Genomic DNA, 13,911 nt, shown 5'->3' with positions numbered 1-13,911 from the left:
TCCTCTTTTGGGGGGGCTCACCCTGCTAGTGTGTAACACAGGCCTGTCTACAAGAAAGGTAGAAAGAGAAGTGGTCACAAAAATGAGAAACGTAAAATATTTAGGAGAAAGGAAATCTTTGTGGGAGAAAGGAAACATACGTGAAGAAGAAGAAAGGAAGGAATAAACAGGGGTTCTCAAATCAAATATTTATTTTAATATTTATTCAAGTCACCTGGGGTATTTGTTTAAAAAGCCAATGTATAGGTCTAGCCTACAGAGGTGATGACTCAATAGATCTAAGAGCAGACCCAGGGATCTGGGTGGGCTTTGGACAACCGTTTAATAAATACTGGAATAGGGACAGCACAGACTTAGGAAATGACACATGGTAGGAACTGGAGCTGTGCCAATAACAACTGACTGGGGGGCAACATCTGCCACAGGATGCTAACCCTGGGTATTTGGAGATCTTCTGAAAGATACTAGTGTGTGTCTAGACTCCAAATCTTCTTCTGTGTTATAAGTACCCTCCACAGTATATAAGATAACACTTACCAGTTATATTCACCTGAGCCACAAGATGACCTCTCAGTGGAAGAAATAAGAAAAGGGCTTTCAAAAATGCATCATTACGTTTGTCTAGCATATTCTTAATTGTAGTACAATAGCCCACATTAGGAAGGGAGGTAATTTTTCTCACATGAGGGATTTAGTTTGTCTAGATTATCACAGGGTGACCAAAGGGAACACTGTGTACCTTCTGTGGATCACTATGTCCTGGAGTGAAGACACTGGCCTCCTTGCACTGCTGAATTCCACAGGAGTGTCAACACACAGAGGGGAAACACATACACAAACTAGGTGCTACAAAAAGCTTGCAGCACAGCTCATTTTCTTAGGTGGACCCAGGACCACAGGCTGAAATCATGGAGTAGGGCTAAAATCAGAAAGCAGAGGTAAGCAAGAGATGTCAGACTGAGTGTCACAAATACAGCTCAGGGGAAGAATCGTACCCTGAAATAACAATAATCAAGGAAAACCCCAATATGACTAGAGTAAGCCTTCAGGTTCACTTATTATCTCTCCTCTGAATTCCAGACCACTGTAGGTTTTAAAATATAATTATGAAAAAAAATTATCTTGTTCGCTTAAAGACCCTAAAGCAACTCTAGGTCTCTAGTTCAGCGGTTCTCAACCTTCCTAATGCTGCGACCCCTTAATATGGTTCCTCATGTTGTGGTGACCCCCAACCATAAAATTATTTTCGTTGCTACTCTATAACTGTAATTTTGCTACTGTTATGAATTGTAATGTAAATATCTTTTTGTTTTCCGATGGTCTTAGGCGACCCCTGTGAAAGGGTCGTTCGACCCCCAAAGGGGTCACGACCCACAGGTTGAGAACCGCTGCTCTAGTTGACTTGTCTATGGAAAACGGATAGTGGGTATTCTAAGTGGTTTTGAAAATCTCTTTGTAGGAATTCAATATATGATTTGGCTTTCCTTGGTTTCTTGATAGGAAGCAATTGTCATAAATTTCAAATAATGTGCCGAAATGCACCTTGTGGGAAAGAAGGTGGATTTTTGCCAGTGTAACTGCTTTTGTGGGCATCTCTATTCAGGTTTATTGGTAATTGCAGTTACTTCCAAGTACAAATGCGTTACGTGGAAAGGGTTCAGGTCTGTAAAATGATTACTGGACAGCAGGGAAGAATCTGAGATAAGCCACAGTTCCTGGGAATGAGCAGTGAGACCTAATAGTGAGTGTTCCCCAGCATTGCCACTAGGTAGTAACTAGGTGAAAAGGTGGGCAGAGAAGTGGGAGTGGTGCAGGAGGGAGGTTGGAGGAAGCTAAGGTGTATATACATGCACTTAAAAAGCAAATCCCATATAGCTTCGCTCATGCCAGGTTAAGAAATGCCTTTTCCAGAAACTCAAAAAAATGGTATGTATTCAGGAGCTGTTTCAACCTGTCCACACCCTACCCTGACTTCCCCAGAAAACAGGCAAGCAAAGAGGCAAATGCCATTGCCAAGACTCCGGATTCTGGCTTCCAGCTTCCTCAGGTCCCAGAGCACAGCCAGCACCCCCCCCCCAGGACGTCACATCGAGCTGTCTCCAAGAGTGGGCACTGCATGGACGTGGGCAAAGTTTTGATCTGATTCACTCCAAATGCGGGTGCCCCTCAGGTGTGGGGTTTGGCCTCAGGGACTCCCCGGTAGCGCAAGGCAGAGGCTGAGGAGCAGCAGCAGCCTGCAAGCTGAGTAAGGAATCAGCCTCCACCGCCGCCTCCTCCTCCTCCTGCCGGCGCGAAGTCGGCAGCACAGCCAGTCCCTATCGCTGTCACGCCGCCAGCAGCACTGCCCCTCCGCCATCCTCCCCCCACCCCGCCCCGCGCGGCCCCAGCCCTCACACTGTTATTTGCGTGACTGACCCGAACCCGGCGGGAGGGAGAACCCTGCGGCGGGAGGGAGGGGAGAGCGTCGGCCCGCCTACTCCTTCCCTCTGGCTCGCTGCAGCGTCTTCTCCTCCTCATTGGTCACACGGTTGCGTCCATCACCCACACACGGCCCTCGGATTGGCGGAAGGCGCACTTCTGGAGCGAGGAGAGCAGAGTGACTCCGCTGGTCTCCGGCGCCTCATCTTTCCCTCCACCCCCCACTTCAACGTCCACCCACCTCTCCCCACCCCCCACTCCCCGTTCGCGGCAGTGTCCTTAGTAGACTCATTGGGCTAGGGGCGAAGCCAGCCACCTATCGAGTCGTGCTGTCATTGGCCGACGCCCACGCCTGTCGGAGCGGCGTGCTTCGCCACTGGGTGGCTCCGCTTCGTTCCCCGCCCCCCAACGCCTCGCCCTCTCAGTCGCCTCCTCCCCTCCCGGCTCCTCCACGGCCCCTTTTCCCCGCCCGCCCCGCCGCATCTCCCCTGTCCAGCTGGGCGGGGACTGCTGTACGACTCTGTAAAGTCTGTGAGTCACTGCACAACCCATCAATCCAATTAAATGTCTTGAGCTAGCTGAGCAGGCGGTGCTGCCGCCACCGCCGCTCACCCAGCCGCGGCCGCCCCTGCTCGCAGCGCCCCTCTGATCCATGGCTGTCTGTCTGTACTTGTTACGGTGTAACCTCCTCCTCCTCCTCCTTCTCAGGAGCCGCTGCAACTTCCCCCTTGCCAGCCTCCTCCTCTGCTTGGGGACTGCAAAGGCATGGGATAGACCCAGAGCCACTTCTCTCTATCTCCCCTCCAGCCCTCGCTCAATTTCCCCCCTTTAAATTGAAGTCTGTTCCTTGCTCCTCGTCGTTTTAGAGATCTACTTATCAGTCTATTATTTCCCCCGATTTTATTCTCCCTCCCTGGAGCAGGGGGTCCGCAGGGGCAACGGGAGTTTAGTTTAGGGAAGGGGCTCTCCACCCGCCAATCCTTTTCTCCTCCTTTTCGGTCGTGACTTGATTTCCCTGCTCCTCACCGCTCCCACCCCTCGAACTCACCGTCCTGCACTCGAGTGACGCACCGACACCCCCCGCCCACAGCTCAGACGTCCCCTCCCTCGCTGCCACCCCGACCCGTCTCAGAGCTGGACCCGGTGGCGACTTCTTCGCGGAAGGGTGAGTACCGTGTGGGGTCTTGGGGCGGGGGGCGGGGCGGGGGTGGCTGGAAAAATGTTGTAGCCGATCCACTTTGGGGAGGGCAGGGATCACATTGTGGGAAGAAGGCTCTGGTCCGGCGTGGATTTGAGGTGGCGACTGCCTCCCTCTCTCGCTCCCTCTTCCCCCGCCCCTCGACTCCTTATTCACCAGCCCTGCTGTATTTCTAGGTATTGCCAGACTTCCACCATCGGGACGTTATAACGCTTATAAACTGAGCGGTAATAGCAAGCTTTCTGTGTTTAGGATGCTTAGTGAATGGCAATAGTCAGCAAGATGATCTGATAGACTCTATGACCTGCAAAAAGTGTAACACGGCTAATGGGTACATTTTCCTCCAAATCAAAGCTAAACTTTTATTCAATAAAGGCAAAACAAAAGGTATTTCTAATTTGAATGTGTAGTAATAATAGAGCAAGGCAAGACAGGTTGCCTAGTGGCATGGCTTACTATTTTTATTTTATAATAGTTTTTTAGGTTCCCTTTTGAAAAAATATGAATTCAGTATTAAAGGTTATGAAGTCTTTGAACCTGTTGGAGGAAAGCAAGGTAAGATGAAAATCCAGCTTGACACTTCCATCTTTAATTCCCCTCTACTCTAGCAAGAAATTACAACACAGAATTTTTTATTTCTCAGTCACTGGGCACCGTGGGGTGTGTTAAGGATAAATATAGATCTTTTTCTTTTGATAGCCCTCTTTTGTATTTTTGATTGCTCTTAAACAATATCATGCTACAGAATTTTGTAAAATTTTAATGTGATTTCTTGATTATTGGGCTCAAAAGTCCACATGCTTGGCCATGTATGCTTCATGAAAAACTCTTGCCTAATGCGTCTTTGGTATTTAATTTGAGATAAAAGTAAAAATTATGAGAAGTAGTTATTCTGAGTTGGCTTCTGAGGTCACTTTTGAGAATTCAGCTTATTTAAAATGGTATTATTCATTTTGAATCAAGTTCTGGTCTATTTGTCCACAAGATTCAAATTAGGCCAAACCAAACATGTTTTGAAATATTAAAGTACAGGAAAGGCCTCTTAGTAGTTCATTCTCTCCTTTTCTTTCAGACTAATCAGAATAACTTGTTACTAAATTTAATTTTAAAGAATAGACTGTTCCTGTTCTGAAATCTGCCAAGTTTCTACAGAACGATTTCTTTTTAAAAAGCAGAAATGTGTTTATGATCAGTCCAAAGTAGTAAAGTTGACTCAAATGTAAATGCTATTGTAAGGAAATGCTTTTCATAAGCCCCCAAACCTTGCAAAGTGTTTTAAGAAGTCTTACACAAAGCTTTTTTGAATTGTTTAATAAATGTTATCATGTAGCCTTTTTCATGAGTGTAAGACTGAATCATTGAGAGGCCAGACTGCCTGAGTTTGAATCTTGCCGCCATCCTGAGATGGCTGTTTGACCTTGGGCAAGTTTCAAACCTGGCCTGTGCAGGTTTCCTCCTGTAAATGGGAAGGACGACTTTCCCTCAGAGAGCTGCTGTAAAGATAAATGAGAATGCTTGCCACAGAGCATTTGGAGTTAGCTGCTCCATCATCATCAGTGCCCTTGGAGAGGATGTGTAGTGTAGTGGTTAATAGTGGAGCCTCTTCAACCGGATTTTTGTAGGTTCTAGTCCCAGCATTTCCTCTTACTGTCTTTGTGACTTTGGTCAAGTTAACCTCAGATTCTTTGTCTGTAAAATGGGGATAATAGAAGCACCTACTTCATAAGGTTATTGTGAGGTCCAAATGAGTTAATACATGCAAAGATCTTGACTAGTGTTTGGTATGTTTTCAAGTTTAATTCTCTGTTATGCTCCTCGTATGTCTTGAAAGTGGTAAATTTTTTGTAAAGATGAAGAATTATTGCTGTCAAAATAAGCAGAATTCTTATCAATTTGCATGATGTTCCATATTGTTTATACTTTTAAACTAGAGTTTATATGATTCTTTATGAAATTTAGTTATTTGATGAGTTGAGTTGATCACTCTTTTATTTAAACTTGCACAATAGGCTATACATACCTCTATTATAATGATACCTATCACACATTTGCTGTTATCTGATTTTCCCTCTACTGATCAGAAAGCTCTTTGAGGGTAAGAATAGTGTTTCATAACTTAATTTCCAGTGTCTACCAGGTGCCTGGTACATAAAGAAGCTTAATGAATGCTTTGGAATGAATTAAATAACATTATTCTCAAGTTGTCTATGAGTAGCTGAATGATATAAGTGATATTGTGGAGAATACTATTATTTGTATTATTGAGTTGAATTTTATATTCTCAATTATTTTTTTATAAATAGAAGATAAATGAGGGGAATTATAGTATAACATGTTAAGAAAATATTTTTCATTTTGAAGATCAAACTTAAAATAGCCTGAAAAGTACACATCAAATATCTTTCCTTGGTACCTGACATGTCCATATTTTAGCGTAAGATTTTCCAAACTTTCTGTCACTAAGTTGGATGTTATTATATTAATAGTTAATATGAATTATACAAATTAGATTTTGAATGTCCCAAATGATGCTGTGTTGTTGTCAGCCTCAGAATTAATAATAACAAAGAGAACTTATCAAACTAACACTGTAAAAATAAAATGGTATCATTTCCTTAAGGATCAAAGCTTTATTTCTTTCCATTCAAGAATGAAACACTTTCTCTTGAGTACTCAATAAATAATTAGCTTTTGAAATAGCTGCAGTAAATAGTGTAATAGAAATCATAAAGGAGGTATATATAATTAGTAAATATAACACTTTAAACTTCATTGCACACTTAATAGGCATTTACACAATTGGGGAATATATATTTTTTAAAGTAAGTAAAATTGATGGGGCCTACCACCTGCTTCATTTATAGAATCACTGTTATACTTGTCAGTAAAATCCAGTTTAATTATCATGCCCCCTGAAATTATAAAATGCAAGAATATCTTTCATGAAAGAGATTTCCCCAGTAACGAAATCTGAATACTAATGTACTCAGAAGTGTTATAGTGTTCTGTAACATTGTTAAAACTTTTCAAATATGTAAACTATGTAGTACAATGTGGATAATTTTCTATACTTAATCCTTTGTTTAACCTAATCATCAGTTACCCAATTTAGTTAAATATATTGCTTTTTCATTGGCTAAAACAACTAATTTAGAAAATTTGCCCTTTGTTGTTCATATACTTTTGAAGCAGCCAATCTAAAATGAAACTTTAAAAGATTAATTTATAGCCACTTAGAAACTACACATAAGTGTCTGGCTTGCAAGATGGAAGGTCACTTATTTTTCGCTTGACACTTTTTATCATGACATTGTTTCTGTAGCCCACATCTCTTTCACTTAACATTTTTGTTAAGACATTCAAGTATTTATTAGTATTTTACAGACGTATGTGATGTCTCCAACTTTTAAAAAAGCAATGTTTCTGATGAATTGTTTGGAAAGAAGAGGAAAGCGAGATAGATATAACCTTTAGGACTTGTAACGTTAGGAAAATGGATAACTATATACAGTAAGGCCTCACTTAATGTCATCAATAGGTTCTACAACTTCAACCGAAACAACTAAAACGAAACCAGTTTTGCCATAGGCTAATTGGTATAAACAAGAGTAATTTCCTATGGCATCTTATCAACGTTATAATGAAACAATGAATGAATGGAAACTACATTATTCAACCTGCTGTATTCTGCCAGTGATCAAAAGGAGAGGAAAATAATATATGCATTATCTATTGACATAAACTTAGAATTAAGTTTCCATGGAGTTCTAGACTGAGCAGTGCTACTTATTGGCACGTGACCTTGAGCATTATGCTAACCTCCATGACTTGCCATGTTCCTATCCTTTCAGTGGGAAGAGGGAAGGAACCCTACCTTCATTCACAGAGGACGTTGTAGGGGTAAGTTGTAAGTGCTTTTTAAAAGCATTGGAAAAGGACAAAATGCAAGCAAATATAAACATTAGCATTTAGAAATGGATATTTGTTTACCATTAATTAAAAATTGTGACCTTTTAGATCTTATGTCTGAAGGGCATTTTTCCTTTTAACTTTGTATTTGAAGGAAATTCTTATTCCTATGTTCACAAGCATATATAAGGTACCTTTTAAAGAGGCAAGGGACTTTGGTTTAATTGAATGGGATTTTACATGTTAACACTGAGTGTTGGTACATCCTGGGTTATAGCAGAGGTTGATGTCATAAGAACAGACTTTATGTATCTAAGAGGTAATACATTTGATTAAATTAAAGCTTGTAAAATTTGCTTGTGCATTGCAGGAAAAAAATGTTCAGATATATCAGATTCCATTAGAAGTACATGCAAAGAGAAAAATTAATTATGCTATTTAATTTTAAATTTCAAGAGGATTATTTAGCTATAGGACCCCTCCGTATACTCATTTATTTTGTACCTTTAGTGCACTGAAAATGGTGCACTTTTCAGAATATTATAGCTTGGAGGATTTCATTTATTCCAGCTGATCTTTTATTTGGGAAGGCAGGTGAAGACAGTTTGTATATTAAAAAACTAGTCTTTTTTCTTTTGTCCCTAAAAGTGAGTTAGGAGTCTTTAAAAATAAAAAGCCCTGAGTTAGCATGATATGTAAGTTTCTTTGAATTCAGCTTTACCTCTTTCTAGTTATTAGCGAAGAGTTGTCACAGCCTCATGATGTTTTTGTTACTCGCTTTTTAAAGTGGAAATGAAATTCTAGTGTACTCAGAGTAAGACCTATCAAAACAAGTGGACATACAAAGAAATATTATTTATTCCAACTAATATTAAGTATAATGAACAGTGATCCTCTAATGCAAGGTTGCTAAGCAGAAAGCAACTTTTAAAAATATATTGTCCTTTTGTCCTTATTGTTCATCCAGTTGATTGAAACTTAGAATAATCAGGTTTCCTCTCCACCTTTGAATTTAAAGTCCACGTTGATGTTTATGTTTTGTGTGGTGGTCTGTATAACTCTTTAGTGTATTGAATGTTTACTTCTACCATATTCAATAAAATGACCCAAAATGCGCACTTTTAATTTAAAATTTTTCTGCTTTTCACAGGCCTCTTCTCTTTGTTCTACCATTGTTTTTCAGTTTTCTTAATATTTCCACAAGTTTGTCTTTTCTTTTTACGCAGCGTCTGTCTTATTTTGCTCTATCTTCTTTTCACACTGGAATTCTTTCTCCTTGATCACAGCAGGTTTTTTCCTTTAACTGTCTTTTGTCTCTGCTTCTGTATGAGGTCTGAAGTTAGTTTTCATTTATTTTAGTCTGCTTTTATGAGACTGAGGCAAAGGCCTTCTCTACAGAAAATTTGCTTTGCCTTATTTTAAAAGATACGATCTCTGATCATCTAATCTACACAGAACTTAAGGGGCCATTTTTATAAACCTGAAACCAAGTTTTAGCTAAAATGACGTAGTGAGAGGAAAAACTGTGACATGTTTATTATTTACTGTTTTTCTATTAGCCTCTTTTATGGTGAGATACTCACAGAATTTTTTCTGTCTGTGTTACCTTGAAACATTTCAACCATCCAAGCTTTGTTTTGCTCTATGCCCAGTGCTCTGGTGAGCTGTGGTGACTGTTTCAGCAATGACCATCACCACCTGACCGCGCAGTGGGTGGCTGGCCTGAGAACATCACATTAGACGTGAAAAGCAGCTCCTTTGTCCTGTTTTTAACTCCTTCAAACCAGACTGAACATCAGACCAAATCCACTGTGAGGTTTTCCCGGGTTTACCATTGTTGAATGATTAATGGTTCCTGGTGAAGTAACCATCAGCTTTATTGTCTTTCATGGCTTCAACTCAAATGAAATGTATCCCTTTGAGTTAACTTTTGTTTTGATTTTAAGGGTTCTTTTCACCCAGGAAATCAAAGGGTATGAAAATGAATATTGTAGTATTAAACAAAAAGCGTTTACCTAAAAATCCTTTGAGTAAAAAGTTTTCCTAAGGACCAAAATCCATTGATTTGGAGAGAACGTTTAATATTTTCTCAAAATACCTGACATTATTCAGACATCAGTAGTAGAAAACCTTTCAATTTGATTAAACAAAATGAATCCTTTTGATTTAGAAAACAATTCATTGTTACTTTTTATTTAAACAATTCAGATATAAGATTAGATACGCTGCATTTTGGAGTTGATTAAATAAGAGATTTTCCAGAAATTGTACTTTATAAAATCTGTGCCTCACGGAGGAAGAAGCTTGATTCTCCCCCTCCCCTGCACAGCTGTATCCCATTCCTAGTTTCCATTCATTCATTTATTTATTCATTCTTTCAGTTCATTTGACAGGTTATTTATTGAGCATTTACTGTGTGCTAGCTACTTGTACTGGGAACATGCGTTATAGCAGTGAAGAAAAGAAATAAATATCCCTATCTTTTAGAAATTATTATTCCAAACAATTTGGTGTGTACTGAGCTTGTTATCTACTATTTGAAGTAGTCATAACTAAACATTGTATAATAATGATTTGAAAAAAAGGTAAGATTTATTTATATGGATTTTATGCCCTTTGACTTGGTATAAAAGGAATCCTAAATCTTGAAACAAAACTCCATTTGAATGGACCATTTTAATTTGAATTTGAGTTGAAATATTAAAAACCTATAATGTATTATAAATGGATGTTTCTACCAGAAATCTGAAACCATCCTAATCTGTGAATCCTGCGGAACCTGACAGTGGATATGGTCTGAAATTTTTCCCAGGTTTTTATTTTTTTAACTCTTGTTAAAGTTGTTTTTTCCTTTTGCTTTGTTTTCTTTGTAACAGAGCCTGAAAAAAATGTGTAACGCTGAAATTGCATAATGGAAATGTAGTCATATCAGTTATATTGCACAATTAGCAAGAAAATCTTAAGTTTGCTTTGTCTAGGGTACATAAAGAACTAATTTTTTGTTTCTATGATTGTAAAAACTATGTAATTTCCTAAACAAACAAATAAAACTCTTAGTGTACATTTCCACCTCAAATATTAAAGTAGATATATCTAAGTGCTTTTGTAGTAAAATAACATTAATACAACATAATATAATATGATTTTTATTATTATTTTTTAAAGCTTTTATTGGGGAATTGGGGGAGAACAGTGTTGGGGATTCGGGGAAGGGGAACAGACAAGTTGCTGTCCTTTTGTTCTTCAGCCTAGTTGTGGAGGACGTCGCTTCACTGGCCCATGTTGGTATTATAATTGCGCTCTTCCTGGGTGAGGCAGCTCTGTCGCCGGTCACTGGACGGCCGCTCTGGACGGCTCTTGGCAGCTCACACCAGCTGCCAGCTGCTCACGGCAGCTTACGGGTGCCCACTGCAGCCCCACTGCATCCTACGTCATCACCAGCGACTCATGGCAGCGCAGCTCCAGGTCAAGCTGTTGTTCACCATCTTAGCTGTAGAGGGCGCAACATCACTGGCCCTCATGTGGGATCTGAACCGGGGCCCTGCTGCTCAGAGCTGGCGTCCCAACCAGCTATTAACCAATGCGCCACTCAGCCGGCCCAATTATTTTCTTTTTATTTATAAATATTTAATATATATCCTCAGAGACTAATAAGACATGGTACCTGCCCATAATGGTGTTTGTAGTCTAGTTGGGGAGACAAAAGATCTCCACGTGAAAATGAAATCTCTTGTATTAGCCAATATGGGATTTAGTTTGATGGGAAGTCTGGTGTACACCATACAGTAAACTTGGTTCTAGATCAAATGGACTTGCCTTCTGTAGGTCCTGGGTGGCCTCCATGAGAATCCATCCTTCCTTTTAAGTTCCAGCAAAGATGGTGAGCAGGCCTTCTTTGTGCCTGAGGCACTTCAGGGTAGAGCAGTCTCCCTTCTAGCTCCTGCAACTGCTCAGCAAGGAAGGGAAGGAAAAGGGAATGCCATTTACTGCATTCCCTAGCTAGCTATCCCCATGGGAAGCAGAAACTCTGTGCCTGAGAATAGACTGTATAGACACACCATGGATATGGTTTAGGTTCTTAAGTACAAAAGTTACTCCATAAGTTTGGGAATCCTGGCACATTGGTGAGGGCCCTGTGGACAAGGAAGTTCACTGAAAAATGGAAGAAACACTGAAAGGGGGGGAAAGAAGAGGAGATGGAGGCTTTGGCAGTTGCTGCAGACACATTATCTTCCTGTTTTGCCTGGAGCAGCCCTGCCTGAGAAATGGGAGTGCCCTGGGCCTAATATACCAAATTTAGGAAGTCTGTATATATTGCTATAATATGTAGGTATAATCCTTCTCTATTGTTTTGCTTTGAAATTAGCCAAAATTCCTGATGTGTGTATGTTTAAGTTCTCAAACATAATGCTGTGTGACTATGCCTATTGTTTTTATTTTCCTGGATATTTAAAAATACATATTAAGAATCCCTTTGTTTTTGGAGTGTATTTGTTTATTTGGGCCTCAATCTAAGATAGAATAACAATATATGCTTGTCTATTAGATTTAAGTTAGGGAGAAAAAAATCCAAAGCCTCAATGTTTATTTTATCTGTTGATGAAAGTATGTGGAAACTTCTTTTTTTTTTTTTTTTTAATTTGTAACAATTTCTATCAAGAGTTTCTTTTCCTGAAAACTATATCTATGCTACACACATCTATTTGATTCAAAAGGCCACCTAGGATAGTTATGTTCATTATCTTAATTCCTATGATGTTTTTGAAGGGTATATACATTATGTCAAAACATACCAAATTATACATTTTAAATGTGTGCATTTATTGTATATCAAAAATACTTTTTTTTTTTAAAGCCACTTAGGTTGTAAGGTATATTTTCAAGATAAAATTCCTATTATGAGAATTATATTTTTAAAGTTTGGCATTTATTTTTTATTACTGTATTTTATTTCATCTACCATTTACTCGCCTCCATTCCATACCCCAGGCACACATATTTTAAACAAGACAAATAGAACCGAGGAGGCCCATGTGCCGGTTGAAATTTAGATATGGGACCTCAGAGAGCTCTTTTCCACATATAAGGCTCACTGGAGTATCTTTAAGTAATTTGCACAAATTTGAATTTGGAGAACTGGAGTTGTGTATTTTTCAAGGAATCCTCCTTTCCTTATAGTTTAACAGATTATGACTCATCTTTGGCATGGAGTAAAGAGCATGATTTAATAAGACTTTTTTTTTTTAAAAGAGGTTAATTGGTTTAATGCTTCACAAATAGTGTTACTTTTTTTTCTTTTTGCATTTTATAATTTAAATTTTGGCATGTTGGACCATAGACTATGAATAGATTTGTTTAGGGAAAAACTTACTCTGCTCCATTCTTCTTGTCCCCATGTCTTGAGCACAGCACAGGAAATTTAATATAGTTTCGTTAAAGTGATGGTTTAATATTAACTGAATATTCCTATGTCACCCAATGTATGTTTCAGGGAAGTTTATTGTTGAAATGAATGCTTATGTTAAGTTTAAAACACTGGCAATTTTTCATGAATACAAAGTAGTCTAGAAACATTTTCAGAGTTGTCTTTACAGGACTGGGACTATGGGAGTATTGGAGTTGTGACTTTAAAGCTCACGCTCTTTCTGCCATACCAGCAGTACACCTTAGGATTACCATGCCCAGGTCTGAACCCGGGGTGAGGCCCTGGCTTCTGTATTTTGGAAAGTCCCCAGGTTATGGTAATGTCTAGCCACACTTGCTCTGCAGTGCTGTCGTCCCTCCAGATTCCCCCACACCCAAATTTCTATTGTAAAACTTTTCAAACATGTAGAAAACTTGAAAGAATAATACAACACCCATATTCCCTCTACCTAAATTCAGAAATTGTTAACCTTTGCTGTATTTGCTTTATGACTCTCTCTCCCCCTTTCTTTCTCTATATGTATGCTTTCTTTGTACCATGTGAAAGTAAGTTTCACATACAGAGGGTGCCAAAAAAATGTATACACATTTTAAGAAAGGGAAAAGCTGTGTTAGAATTGTAATACTCAATATATACCGATAACAAAAGATAAATACAAGTCATGTATATACGTTTTTTTGGCACCCCCGGTATTAAGACTCTTTACCATTAAATACTTCACTATGCATCTCCTGAGAATAAGGACATTCGCCTACGTAGCCACAATACCATTATCCCACCTAAGGAAATTAATAACTTGGAATGCTTTTCAAGAGCTCAATTCCATTTATTAAAAGCATGTGAATTCATATTCTACTAAAAATTAAACGCATATCAAGTGCAAAGTTCTGTAGAATGTGAAATTCTGGGAATTTTTGCTGAAGATAGTTTCTTCTCTGTGTTTGTGATAAGGCCACTATGT

General features: G+C 39.2%; 1 protein-coding gene across 4 annotated transcripts in view; it reads left to right on the top strand.

The window, feature by feature from the left end:
- Window positions 1-2,910: 2,910 nt before the first annotated feature.
- SERTAD2 (SERTA domain containing 2) overlaps window positions 2,911-13,911 on the top strand; it is a 121,860-nt gene continuing 110,859 nt past the window's right edge. For 2 of the 4 annotated variants that reach the window (XM_019635466.1, XM_019635450.1), the window contains exons 1-2: window positions 2,911-3,583; window positions 7,468-7,516. The gene's annotated coding sequence lies outside the window, so the exon portion shown is untranslated. The remainder of the gene's footprint in view (window positions 3,584-7,467; window positions 7,517-13,911) is intronic. The other 2 variants (XM_019635459.1, XM_019635445.1) reach the window with 1 other exon arrangement.

Source organism: Hipposideros armiger, unplaced genomic scaffold (assembly GCF_001890085.2).
Source record: "Hipposideros armiger isolate ML-2016 unplaced genomic scaffold, ASM189008v1 scaffold_2, whole genome shotgun sequence".
Lineage (NCBI taxonomy): Eukaryota > Metazoa > Chordata > Mammalia > Chiroptera > Hipposideridae > Hipposideros > Hipposideros armiger.
This window is presented reverse-complemented; position numbering and strand designations above follow the sequence as displayed.